The sequence below is a fragment of the Alligator sinensis genome, unplaced genomic scaffold, assembly GCF_000455745.1.
Source record: "Alligator sinensis unplaced genomic scaffold, ASM45574v1 scaffold1089_1, whole genome shotgun sequence".
Taxonomy (NCBI): domain Eukaryota; kingdom Metazoa; phylum Chordata; order Crocodylia; family Alligatoridae; genus Alligator; species Alligator sinensis.
Window position 1 is genome coordinate 1,245,359 of NW_005842030.1, and position 12,056 is coordinate 1,257,414.

General features: G+C 45.0%; 1 long non-coding RNA gene across 2 annotated transcripts in view; it reads right to left on the reverse strand.

Moving 5' to 3' along the window:
* LOC112550079 overlaps window positions 1-10,069 on the reverse strand; it is a 50,437-nt gene extending 40,368 nt beyond the window's left edge. The window contains exon 1 of one of the 2 annotated variants that reach the window (XR_003093742.1): window positions 9,949-10,069. This is a non-coding gene — a long non-coding RNA (uncharacterized LOC112550079). Of the gene's footprint in view, window positions 1-9,512; window positions 9,573-9,948 lie in introns of those variants that run through there. The other variant, XR_003093745.1, reaches the window with a different exon arrangement.
* Window positions 10,070-12,056: the final 1,987 nt, after the last annotated feature.

Sequence of the window (12,056 nt, forward strand, 5' to 3'; positions counted from 1 at the left end):
TACTCCACCTGCTCAATTCCACCTGTTGGCCAAGGCCATTCATTCTCCCATCCAAATGAGCCCACAAGATACCATATTGACTCACATACCACATGCCCCAAAGTAATATACACATCTTGTTTCAAGAAGGAAGACTAAAGAAAAAAAGATGTTTTCCAGAATTTAACTGCTACAGGATGGGCTCATCATGGCTGAATGCTCTGTCCATGCCATCATTCACTCAATCTCCATCTGAAGCTACAAAGCTGCAGTTCTGCTGTTAAGCCACTGTAAAAGGGAACCCTTACCCAAGAGTGACAAAGGACCACAAGCATGAACTACATGAGAAGAAAACTTAGGAAGAGTTTCCTTAGCACTTCACAAGACTATGAAGGACACCCCACCTTTGTGAATCAAATGAGACGGGAAGTAAGCTTCAGGAGTTTGAGGTCCCTCTTCTCTGCTACATTACACTCTGGAAGCATAAAAGGAAGTTTAAAGTTAGTGCACGGCTAGGAACAGACAATGAGTTGTGCCTGTGTTTGTTCCAGGACTTATGTGTATGCGCACCCCTCTTTTAAACAGGGTTTAATGAGCAGCTGAAAACATTGTCACTTTTCTGCCATTGATTCAATGCTGCAATCCCAGGATAACTGTTCAGACATGCTTTGCAGTGTCCCAGGATAAACTATTAGTACTTCTTATCCTAGGACCCTTTTTAGGACTTATCCCAGAACAATGGACATGGACGTCTGAACAACTGCACATTGTCCTGGGATTAAATGGTTTGTCTTGGGACAAAAGTCCATCTGCTTTCAGCCTCTTTGTAATAGAGGCCTACGTTAAGGCTCTGCCAGAACAGCATGAAGGGAACCTTAGTATGAATGAGACTGAGGCTCCGAATCTGCCTTGAAAAAACTAGTATGAAAAAATGCATTGAACCAGACGCAAAGTTAGTAGTCCTCCTTATTCGGAAGCTGACAACTAAAAAGTATATCTTTTTCTTAAGCAAGCATTTCTTTTTTCTATATTTTTGCTCTGATTTCTAATAATCAGAATTAGCAATTGAATACTGTTAACTCCACCACAATTCTTCTGTCAGAAGGACAATGAGCATGAAGGTGCGATGCTGGGAAATTTGTATGATTGCTCTTGTCAAGGCAACCTCTCTTGGGATCTCTTTCCTTTTAATCCCATTCTACAAATCCGGCAATGTGGGATCCCTTTGATGTAGCTTTGTCGGCTTCTAATTAATTGTATTCCCTTCTTTTCCAGGAAGCTCGGGGCTTTGTCAGCTGCTAGCCACACATACATAAGATAACAAAAACTCAAATTTCATTATATATGTATTATTTACAAGTAAAGCTGGTGGCGCAGCCTATCATTAGAGCTGCCTGACACTTCTTATATTATCATCAATGTTCAATTGCTTATACCTTTACTAAGCTAACTGTTTTGACTGATACGTTCCTTGCTAAGCTACATTAAAAAACAAAATTCAATCAAAATGGTTTAGCTGTTTTTAAACACAAGGCAAGGGGGGGAAGCGCTACTTTGCCCATGTTAAAATATTGAGACCTTTTCCTTGAAACATGTTAACACCTCGGTGCTATGAAGCAGAGACTTGAAATTTGTCCAGGGATAGTCTGTGTCAGGGTTGCTGTGCCTTTTGACATCCCCAGAATTTTCCCTAAATTATAAGTCACGGCTTGCAAATAAATGCTCAGTAGATGTTTAGTAGAGCTCCCCAACAAACATCTCTGAAGAGCCCATCTGTGCTGGGCATGTTCAAGACTGGGCAGGACTTTTCCTGCAACCAAAGCACCGGGCTGCAACTTATTCTGCCAGATCTGGTTTCCAGCAGCAGAAGAGAAAGGAGACTGACCACCGTTCTCGTGCTCCTTATGCTTTCTGTGCAGATCCCAGGTAGTATGGAGGAGGAAGCTGCCTGATCAGAAGCAGCGAGGACATGGGCCAGGCAAGATGAGAAGTATATCAAACACGGGGGGGCATGATTCAATGCATTTTTTCCCCATTAAACCTCTGCCTAACTGGGCGCATCCAGACAAGTGTGCACGTGCAGTTTGTGGCAGACTTGTCTGTGGAGCTACAAACCTCACACGCCACACATGCAGATATTTGGTGCACTGCTAATTTGCAGCAGAGTTGTTTTTTGGCACCGGGAGATCCTGGCATAAAAAAAAAAAAATCCTGTGCCAGAACAAAGCGGGGTGGCGCACATGGCGCCAACATGTGTCATCTGAAACCAGAGCCTGGCCGGCCAGAGCCACACTCCAGTTGCTGGCCAGGCTCTGCACTCCTGGATTGCCAGCACTGGAGCCCTGGGAGGCCCCTAGGGCCCCAGGTAAGGCTGCCGGGGCCAACCCAGGTGCTGGCCTCAACCTCCCCTACCCTACCCGGGGCAACTTGCCATGGACCAGAGCACATGTGCACGGGCATTCCCTGGGGACAACTAGCAGTGACAGTTTTCTCTGCAAAGGCACATTCCTGGTCATGGGGACACACCCACCGAGTGCAATGGGTGCATGTGCAATGGGAGCAGTTCAGGTTTGTGTCATAAAGGAAGCTGTGCTCTGTAAAACCCCTGCCCCATCCGTTGCAGAGGTCAGAAAGCAGACAATAAATAAGACACCAAAATCCAGAAGGAGAAAAGATGCCTGTGCAGTCAAGGCAGTGGAAGGATGCCATGGGGAACTGAATTCTACACTTATCTTTGCCGCAGAGGTCTTATGTAATGCTCATCAATTCTGTTAATCCAAATTTTGTGCAGATGCTGACAAAGGTCCAGATTCGGTGCCACCTGCTAGGTGACTATGGGAACATAGGGCCCTAAGTGTGATGATATTTTATGCTGTCTTAGTCCCTGGAAATGCATTCATGCATCTACTTTTGTAACATGCCATCATCTCACCCTTAAGATACCTTTCATATTAGCAAATTTATTTCGGGAACTTGAGCAGGGTGGAACAGGACCACACTAAAGTATCTAAACCCCTATCAGGGCCCAATAGCTGGAACAGAATCTGGTCCTCACCGTGTGTTTTCTGAGATCCGCCTTGCTTTTCTGAGAGTTGAGCTGAGATCCCTGTTGTCAATACAGAAGCAAGGAGCTCCCACATCAGCAAATGAAGTCAATGGGAGGTGTGTTTTGAACCCACACTGCTCTGTGAAACCTCAACTAGATGCTCCAAATTGGTACATACCTTCGACCTTACTACCGGCATGTCCCTGCTTCCCAGCTTTAAATAAGGCACACAATTATATAAAAGTAGGACTGGAAGGGAACTCACAAGGTCACTGAGTCTAACACTCTGGTCAAGATAGGATCATCCCTATCTAAACCATCCCAGCCAAGTGTTTATCTCTAACCTATTCTTAAAACTACACGAACAACCATATCATACAACTACTGGGGAATATGCCTGAAACATCAAAAAAAAACCCTACCTTAAACTTGCTATAGGTAAAGCAGCCAGAGGAGGGCCACAGGGGCCTGCCACAGCAAGGACAAGAAGTAGTTTGTTCATAAAATCCCAGCATTTACCTGGGAGTTTTTATTCAAGTTTGTCAAGGATCCTACAGGATACTACAGCAGTGAACATCATGGGAAAATCCACAAGGAAATGAGTTATTTTATTAGAAGCAAAGATATTGAATGGCATGCAGTGAATGAGGCACCGGGATCACACACTGAACAATGAAGAAGGGGGGAAAAAGTGTACAGCTGCTCATTAAGTGAACTTCCGCTATGCTTTGTACTGGATGAGGCATGGGTCTCGCAGAAAAATTGGATGTGATCATGTCTGTTAGGACTGTATCATAACTATAGATATGATTAAGACTACACATACATAACTCATGGAAAGAAGGTTGCAAAGGCAGTCTGAATTCTGCCATGGCCTAATCTTGAGTGCTCGATTTTGCAAACTTAATAACACTTTTTCAAACTGTTTTATGTGCTTTCTGTTTACTTAGAGTATGCAGGGACAATATGGCTTTGTTTACAGTTGACTCACTAGCTTTTGGGTTTTTTTTTAAAAGACAAACTAGTATCCAAACACCTAGATTATCAATCAAATACCCTTCAAGTACACACGTTGCATTTATTTTTTGGCAGAAGGCAGGGTAGAGATGTGTCATATGGACTAAATGTATCAGAGAAGCATAAACTTTAGTGAGTAAGAGCTCATTTCATCAGCTGCAAGCTCTTGCTCATGAAAGCTTATGGCTCCGATTCAGTTAGTCCATGGGTGCCAAAGATATTGCCCATGAAGTCCTATCGTCAGGCCTATGGTGCTGCCTGTGGTTCTCAGACCGGCCCAAGGCATCACATGCAGCATACACCAGCCCCATGTGTTGCATGTAGCGCCCACACCCGACCAACCCTACATGCCACATGCAGCCTGTGCCCCAGACTGGTCCCCGTGTGCTAAATGCAATGCATGTGCCATGTGAGGAGTGTATCACACTGACTCCATGCACCCGATACAGCACACAAGGCAGGTTGGGGCACAAGCTGCATGTAGCATCCACACTGGACTGGCCCCAGCACCCTGGATCTGCAGTGAGGGCTGGTCTGTGAGTTAGTCTATAAGGTGCATCGCTACCCTGCCATCTGGCTGACTTCAGATTAACTACCTCTCTCTCGGTACGAGATATGTTGCCAGTATCTCAGCCTTACTTACAGCTGCGAAGCTGAATCTTGAACCACGGCAGTTCTCCTATACTGTAGAACATACAACCGGCCAAAAGCCGGAGGTGATAACAATGAAATCTAATTGAATTCTCTCCATGTAAATGGATGGATACATGTGAATTGGTAAAGTGGCTCAGCGGGCCCATTCACCTAAACAAGCCATCAGCAACTTCTCCCACTGATTTTTTCCCCCTTATCTCCTTTAAGATAATCTTTGACGTCAAGCTTCATTTGGGACCAAAAATCTAAACTGTTATTTTTTTATTTGGTTTTCTATTTTATTTTTCTCCAGATTGCCAATACATTCTGTCACCCTCCAAAGGACCTCTGTGCTCCTGCATGAACACGTGTCAGTGGCTACAGCCCTTTCTTAAGATAATCTTTGCATTAAAAAAAAAAGCGTTCTGCCAAAGTTTTTGTGAATGCTCAACAGGGCAATACAGGATGGTGTTTAACTACCTCTACAGAACAAACAGCTTCATTCACCACTAGTTTCTGTGCTAGGCGTAAGGTTTTATGTTCAAAAGGATCTAACTTCCCAAAGAATGTCAACTTTCTGCAAGATGGGCTTGTCACTCCACACAGGCAAGCTTGCCCTACTCTACATATTTCAACTATACTGCTGGCTTAAAAAGATGCACTGGAAAGAGTGATTCAAGAGAGCTGGCAAAGAAGAATATTTCTAGGAAACTAATTTGACTATCAGCACAGTGACAGTAGCATGGCACAGAAGAATCCAAATTATACCCTTTTGCCGGTTTAGAAATGCAAGTAATATACCAGTTCATCGAACCACACCTTCTCGGCAAAGCAGCTCAGGTAACGATCAGATTTCAGGGATATATATTTTTAATCAACGTGAAAGTGGAAATATATACATATATTTTAAAGAAAATATTTCATTACAAGCTTTGCCTGTGAAAACATACTGGTCGGAGATCCATGAATACCCAATTCACTGGCAAGTAATTCATGTTATTCTGTCAAAGTGCCCAGAAATGCCAGCCTGTCAGTTCAAAGCAGAAATAGAATATTTTAACGTTTAGTTACAATGAGCTAGACTGATAGACCTTGTAGCTGGGCAGGTAACCACCAGTCTTTAAATCTGAAGCGACGTTGATGCACAGAGTTTCATCTCTCTAAATCAAGTCTGGGAGAGGCAATTTCAAATTGTTTCACTTTTCAATATTATGTAGGCTTTTTTCTAAGCGCACATAGCGGGCTTGTTTAGAGCCTTAAGTACCTAAAGCAGTAAGACAAAGAGAAAAAGTTCTGGTAACAAAGAAAAGAGAAGGTTTGCTCTTTATTCAACTATTACGTTGGCACTGAATGTGAACACTCCCAGTGACCTGAAGTCCTAATCAGAAATCACTTCTGCCACATGACATTCATCTTGCCACATTGCTCTATTACTGCAATGTTTGTAACTTTTGATCTAGAAATATCAAGTTACATAAGATCATGGTTGCGCTCCTTCTACGAGGATGCGATTCTGTCAAAAAATGAACCAACGATGCGGAAATCCTAACAGAACTGGAAATGACTTTCCCAGGGAAAAGGAGGATAGTTTTCTTTAAGCGTGTTGGCTATTTAAAGTGGAACCACATTTAGTGCCTGGTTATGTTTTCCTGGGAAGAGAAACGGTGTAATACCAGATTTTAAAAAAATGACGAGGACAGACTTATTTAACTGAGACACTGGATACATTGTAAAGAGGATGAAACGGCATTTGGGTTGGCATGCACTCCAGGTAAACAACCCAAGAAAAGAAGAAGAAGAAAAAAGAAAAATTAAATAACAGCAAGAAGAGACCCCCTGAAATGAAACAAGAAAAAACTCTCACGCTACTGCCTGACCACAAAATAGATGGAAGTACTGCAGTTAAGCTAGGCAAGGCAAATCATTGTGAGGGCTGTTTCAAGAAAAACAGAATACAAGTGCACCCCATACCTGCAAAAACACAGAGGGCAGTCTTCCCTTTGCCACCAGCTTAACAAAAGACCAAAGAACCAGAAGACCAAAATTAGATCAGAAGATCAAAATTAGATTCTTTCTTCCTTCTCCCTCCCATTCCCTTTTCCCAATATCCCTCCTTATCTCCCTCCCACTTAAAAACAGAGGTTAGCTTTGCCTGCCCCAGCCCCCTTTAAACTGAAAAGACAACTAGAAGGCAACTCTTTCTAAAGAACAGACCTGCTCCTCTTTCCCCGCCACGCTCCCCAAAGGAAGAAAGTCTGAGAAAGCCCCCCCAAATCCAAAACATGTTTTCCCCTCCAATGCACAGACCATGATCTCTCCAGTAAATAGCACAAAAAGTGAACACGCTGACTCCTTCCCCCTTCAAAGACACACACACACTCACGGGGAAGGGTAGAGCGCAACAGAAGCTGATCTCAGCAGCTACTGGAGGAACAGGACGCATGCTTGCCTGCTATGTACGCTACGGCAGGAGCTCTCCATCACAGTGACTTTTGGGGACAGGTTGCAGGAAACAGGTTGCTTGCAAACATCCTTCACCCCAGCTCTGCACACAGAGAGACCCCCCTTGCCTCTGTCGCAAAGAAATCCAGTGTGCAAAAGCAGACGACCCAACCCCTGAAACAAGCAAAACCACCAGGCATGTCTAAGCCCCCAGAGTAAATGACCCCCCCATCGCACGTGTGCATGCACACACACACCCCCACGAGCACCTCACACGCCCTCCAAATCTGCTGGGCACAAGCACTGATCATTCCCTTGCACAAGCATTTGCTTCTGAACCGGAAGGATCATGGCAGCAGGAAATCCTAATGGCCCCGAACAGTCTCAGCCTGGGAGGATTTATCCAGCAGAATGGAAAAGGCTAGCATCTAGGAATAAGAGGGGAGGGAGACTCACAACAGCCAGGCAGCTATAAAACGCCAGCGCCTTCTTGTCACAAGCACAACCCTCCCCCCCAAAAATAAAAATAAGAGTGTGCACGCCCAGCCCTGCCACTCTCAGTCCTTGTCTTTGCCAAGCATAGTAAGGTGCAGAGGGATTTTTATTCTCCCTCTGCCGTACATACAAACATGCACACCGCTCCGGTTTCTTCATCTGAGCCTATGCAAGTGCTACAGACCGAGACACCAAGTAGGAGGTGTCTCGGTCTGTAAAGGCCAATGAAATAAATTAAATACAAATTACTGACTCGGTGCCATCCTCCCACAAAGCTCTCCACTCCCAAGGAAGCTCGATTTGTTAGAGCGAACTGCCGCCCTTGACTTGTTGTTCCTGGGGCCAATGTGGGCATATACGCCCAGGCACGGCTGGTACGTAGGGTTGTGGTGCTATCCAGGCATACGTAGCAGATCCTGGCTATGGCAAGCACATATGGCACACACATTGGTGGAACGACACTTTTCATGGAAGAGGAGGGGCCACCCCAGAAGCAAACCATTTTATTGGGGTCAGACAGACAGAAATATATTAGACTCGGGCTGTTTAGTGCCATAATTCCTCCCCCACAACTTCTGTGTCCATAGCACAGCAACATGCAATGACTTGCAATGCTGAAGCACAAGTTTATGTGGAAAGGAAAGAGTCAACTGCAACTTTAAAGTCTCATTTTGGCTTATGAAAGCTTAATGCAGGGATACAAAATAAAAACCTAAAATGATTGGGGGGAAGGGAGGGGATGATTTTTTGGGAGGTGGGGAGGGGTTGGGATTCTCTTGCAAATCTTAATAAAACTTTCCTGGAAGGTCATAAGTAAATACATGCCGAAGAAACAGAAAAAAACCCCCAAACTTGTCTATCAAGTAAATAAATATTTAGGCAGACCTGCTTTGAATGTATGAATAAAATATTTTGAAAATGTGCATAATCCAGCCAATAGACTGGAAAGACTATTGCATAAATGCATATTTCCCAATCATTTTCAAACTACATAGTATTTGTTTACATGGTTGAAACTATAATGACTTTCAACCCATTATAGTATGGCATTAGAGCGTAAATAAATATCTCCTGATGTAACACTCGCAGCATTTCTTTAAAACAAAAAGTACTGCATTCGTATTAGCAGTGGCCACTTCCAAAGTTCAGGCTCCCAGCCATTTTAGTGCATGAATTCATTTTTTTAAACAAAATAAATAATGTTGCGAATACAGATAAATGCGTGGTTAAGCAGGAGTCTGCGTGCTCCTGTTCCGTAATAAAACAGCGCTTTGTAAAGACATCTGAATCTAACACAAATCTAAAACGTGACATGTTTCATCAGGTATTTTGTATTAAAAACCCGTTCAAAGTGCCAAACTACTTTTTTGGGGGGGGAGGGGGAGGGAAGGGGGGGAGAAGGGAAGCAAGGCAGGAAGCAGGCATGTGAAATGGGAGACCAAACCTTTCCTTAGGCAAGTTGTAATCTAGCAGATTGATTTTAAAATATAGGGGTGGGGAGGAATCCACCCTTCTCAAAATGTGGGACCTCTTACACAACCTCAACTCCAGCACCGGTCCAAATGTGTGCACACCCCCCCCCCACACACACACACTGTACACGCACACACACTACCAGGGCATGTAGGACCTAAAGGATGAAGAGAGGGGCACAAAAATTGAAAGGTGGTCTGTGCAAATGGGAAATAACAGGGCTCTTTTTTGTTCCCCCTTTTTTGCAGCTATTCCACCTTAATAAATGATAACAGGGATTGATTGCTCCAGGAGCCCATCTCAGCTACAGCCCTCTCCCAGTCTCCATCCTCCTTCCCCAGTCTTGCTGGAGGGACCTGATCTAGACACTGATCCAGATGCATGGGGGGGGGGGGGGGTAACCCTCCCAAACACACCCAGCACACACCTAAATTGTCCAGGCTCCAGGCAGCTTGTCCCCAGCAATAATCCAGCCAGCATCTCCCCGCCACTGAGCCATGAGCTCCAGGAACTACAGCTGTACAACTGTGCCCAAGGAAGGAGCTGGAGCAGCAGCAGCAGCAGCAGTCTGGAATGTGTCTGCCAGAGGCTGGGAAAGCAGAGCCATGCAGGGGGCTGAGGGGCTTCTGCTCCCCGCCCCAGGAGGGGGATCAGGGCAGGGAAGGGCAAGGAGGGAGGGAGGTGAAAAAGTGCCTCGCTGCAGAAAAAGGGATCGGAGAGGTGGGAAAAAATCCCCACAGCTCGAGAGAGCTGTGAAAAGACTGTGTGTGGGGGAGGGAAGAGGAAAAAGCTGGAGGAAGAAATACAAAATGCCCCTTTTTAATTATTATTATTTTCCACGGCAAAAAAAAAGGCAAGCTTACCATGTCTGCAGGCTTCCCCAGTGCAAAGCCACTTATAGGTACAGCTCCTCAGCAGGATCCCAAAGTGGGCAACTACAGCCAGGCACAGGAGCTCATCCTAAAAAGAGGCAGAGGAACAATACCACCACCACCACCACCACCACCACACAGACCGGTCCAGCTTCTTCCCTGGCAGAAAGTGTCCCTGGTAAGGCTGCCCAGTACAAGCAGCTGCAATCCAAAGGCTTTATTTAAAGCTTCCACCCCCCTCCCCTCCTCTCCTTGCCTCTCTCTCCCTCTCTCTCCCTCCGTTACACACATACACAGAGAGAAAGAGAGACACACACAGGTTACATGAATGGGAGGCAGGAACCAATCCTACAATGCCTGGGAATGACAAGCACACATGCATTCAAAGCTGGTCTGCACCACTCAGGAGCAGGGGGGAGGCAGGCTCTGCTCAGGTGATGCTTCGCAGCTCCATCTCCATCCCCAGCACGGCCCCCTTTTCCCCCTCCCGCTCCAATCCGGGCCAGATTCCACCTTTGGGGCTGGGCTCCCTTCAAGCTGCTGCAGCCTCCACACACGCAATGCCAGGCTCTGCCTTCCCAGCCACTAGTTACACTCCTTGCCCTGTGTCTGGACTTTCATGTCCCTCGCTCCAAGATCACCAAATAGCAGCACTGTCAGGAGACTGGGGTTTTTTTGGGTTTTTTTAATCATGTCTCTAATGCCAGGCATCTAGATTTTCTTTTTTTTTTTAACACACATAACCAGAGGGAGGGGGAAACGTGCCCCTTTTTTTAGACCCAGAGCTTCAAAGATGATTTCTGAATGAGGGGACAGAGTAATGCTGCCAGACTGGTGGTTTTAATCATCCTCCTGAACGGGTTTAGGGGCTGGGAAATCAACACTTTGCCAGCTCAGATTTGCAAAGGAGAAGGACAATCTGGGAATAAGGAACTGATTGGAGTTGCAGGCCCTGACACTGAGTGCCCGTGTGACCTTGAGCAAGTCACTTGAGGCCCCCCCCCCCCCCAATTGGATTCACTACTGGTGAGACACCCACCAGCATGCCCAAAGGCTAGGGAGAAGCTGCCTTTATAAAGGCACATCTTGTTGACTAGATCCCTGTCCTTAGCTAAACTGTATTCTGGCCGAAACCCCGGATGCCTTGTACTTGCAGTTTCCACTCCTCACCTTAAAGTCTCATCTCAAAATTCTCGCCTATGAAACCTCTCAGTAACGATGTATCCATGGTTTCCAAAAGGTCTCAGGGGAGAAGCATCATGCACTATGCGATACAAACCTGACCTGTTTCATCCAAGTCCCTGCTAGCTACAGGGTCCACGGCAAGGACTGTAACTCCTAGTGTATTCACACACATTGGAGTACGTTTATAGCACCCAAAGCTGCTGACATGAAGGACGTGATGCAAAATAAAAGATGAATTTTGGGAAAGTTTCACGCACAGGACAACTGCAAAGTTGGGCCCCAAAACCATGCTGTAAAAAAGGACTGCCAGTAAGACTGATACATAATGCAATGCTTCAGCATAAGTTTAAACTACATAATAATAAACCTGCAGTCTCCTGCTTTTTTCATTCTAGCTCTCATCCTACTCTTTCCATCCTCTGATAAGAGCAAGCAGGTACCATTATATTTTAATCCAAACCAGAAATCAGAGTGAAAGGGCACACAGTAAATCAGAGGATCATCATAGGCGGCAGAATTCTCAATGCAAAAATCTATTATGCAAAAGAGCTGCTGTTATTCATGCTTTTTGAATTGTATATATTAAAAATGAACTATATTTGCATTGACGTTATCGATTCTGGAATACATTCCAAACCAGGAATGGGTCTTTAGAAGGGCAGATATTAATTGGGAAATGTATGCATCTTCTAGAAGATACCTCATCCAAATTCAATGGTAATTGTATAAGCTTTTCAAAAATCATACAGTGTGCAAGCTTCCAAAATTTTTGAACAAGAAACATTTCCATTTAAATGCCAAGAGGCAATTTTCCCCTTCTTGTTCAATACTAAATCAGTCACATGAGCAGCGTGCATTTGATTTTTAGAAAAGGAAAGTAGAACATCTTCACTTGCACTTGACTCTAACTTTTG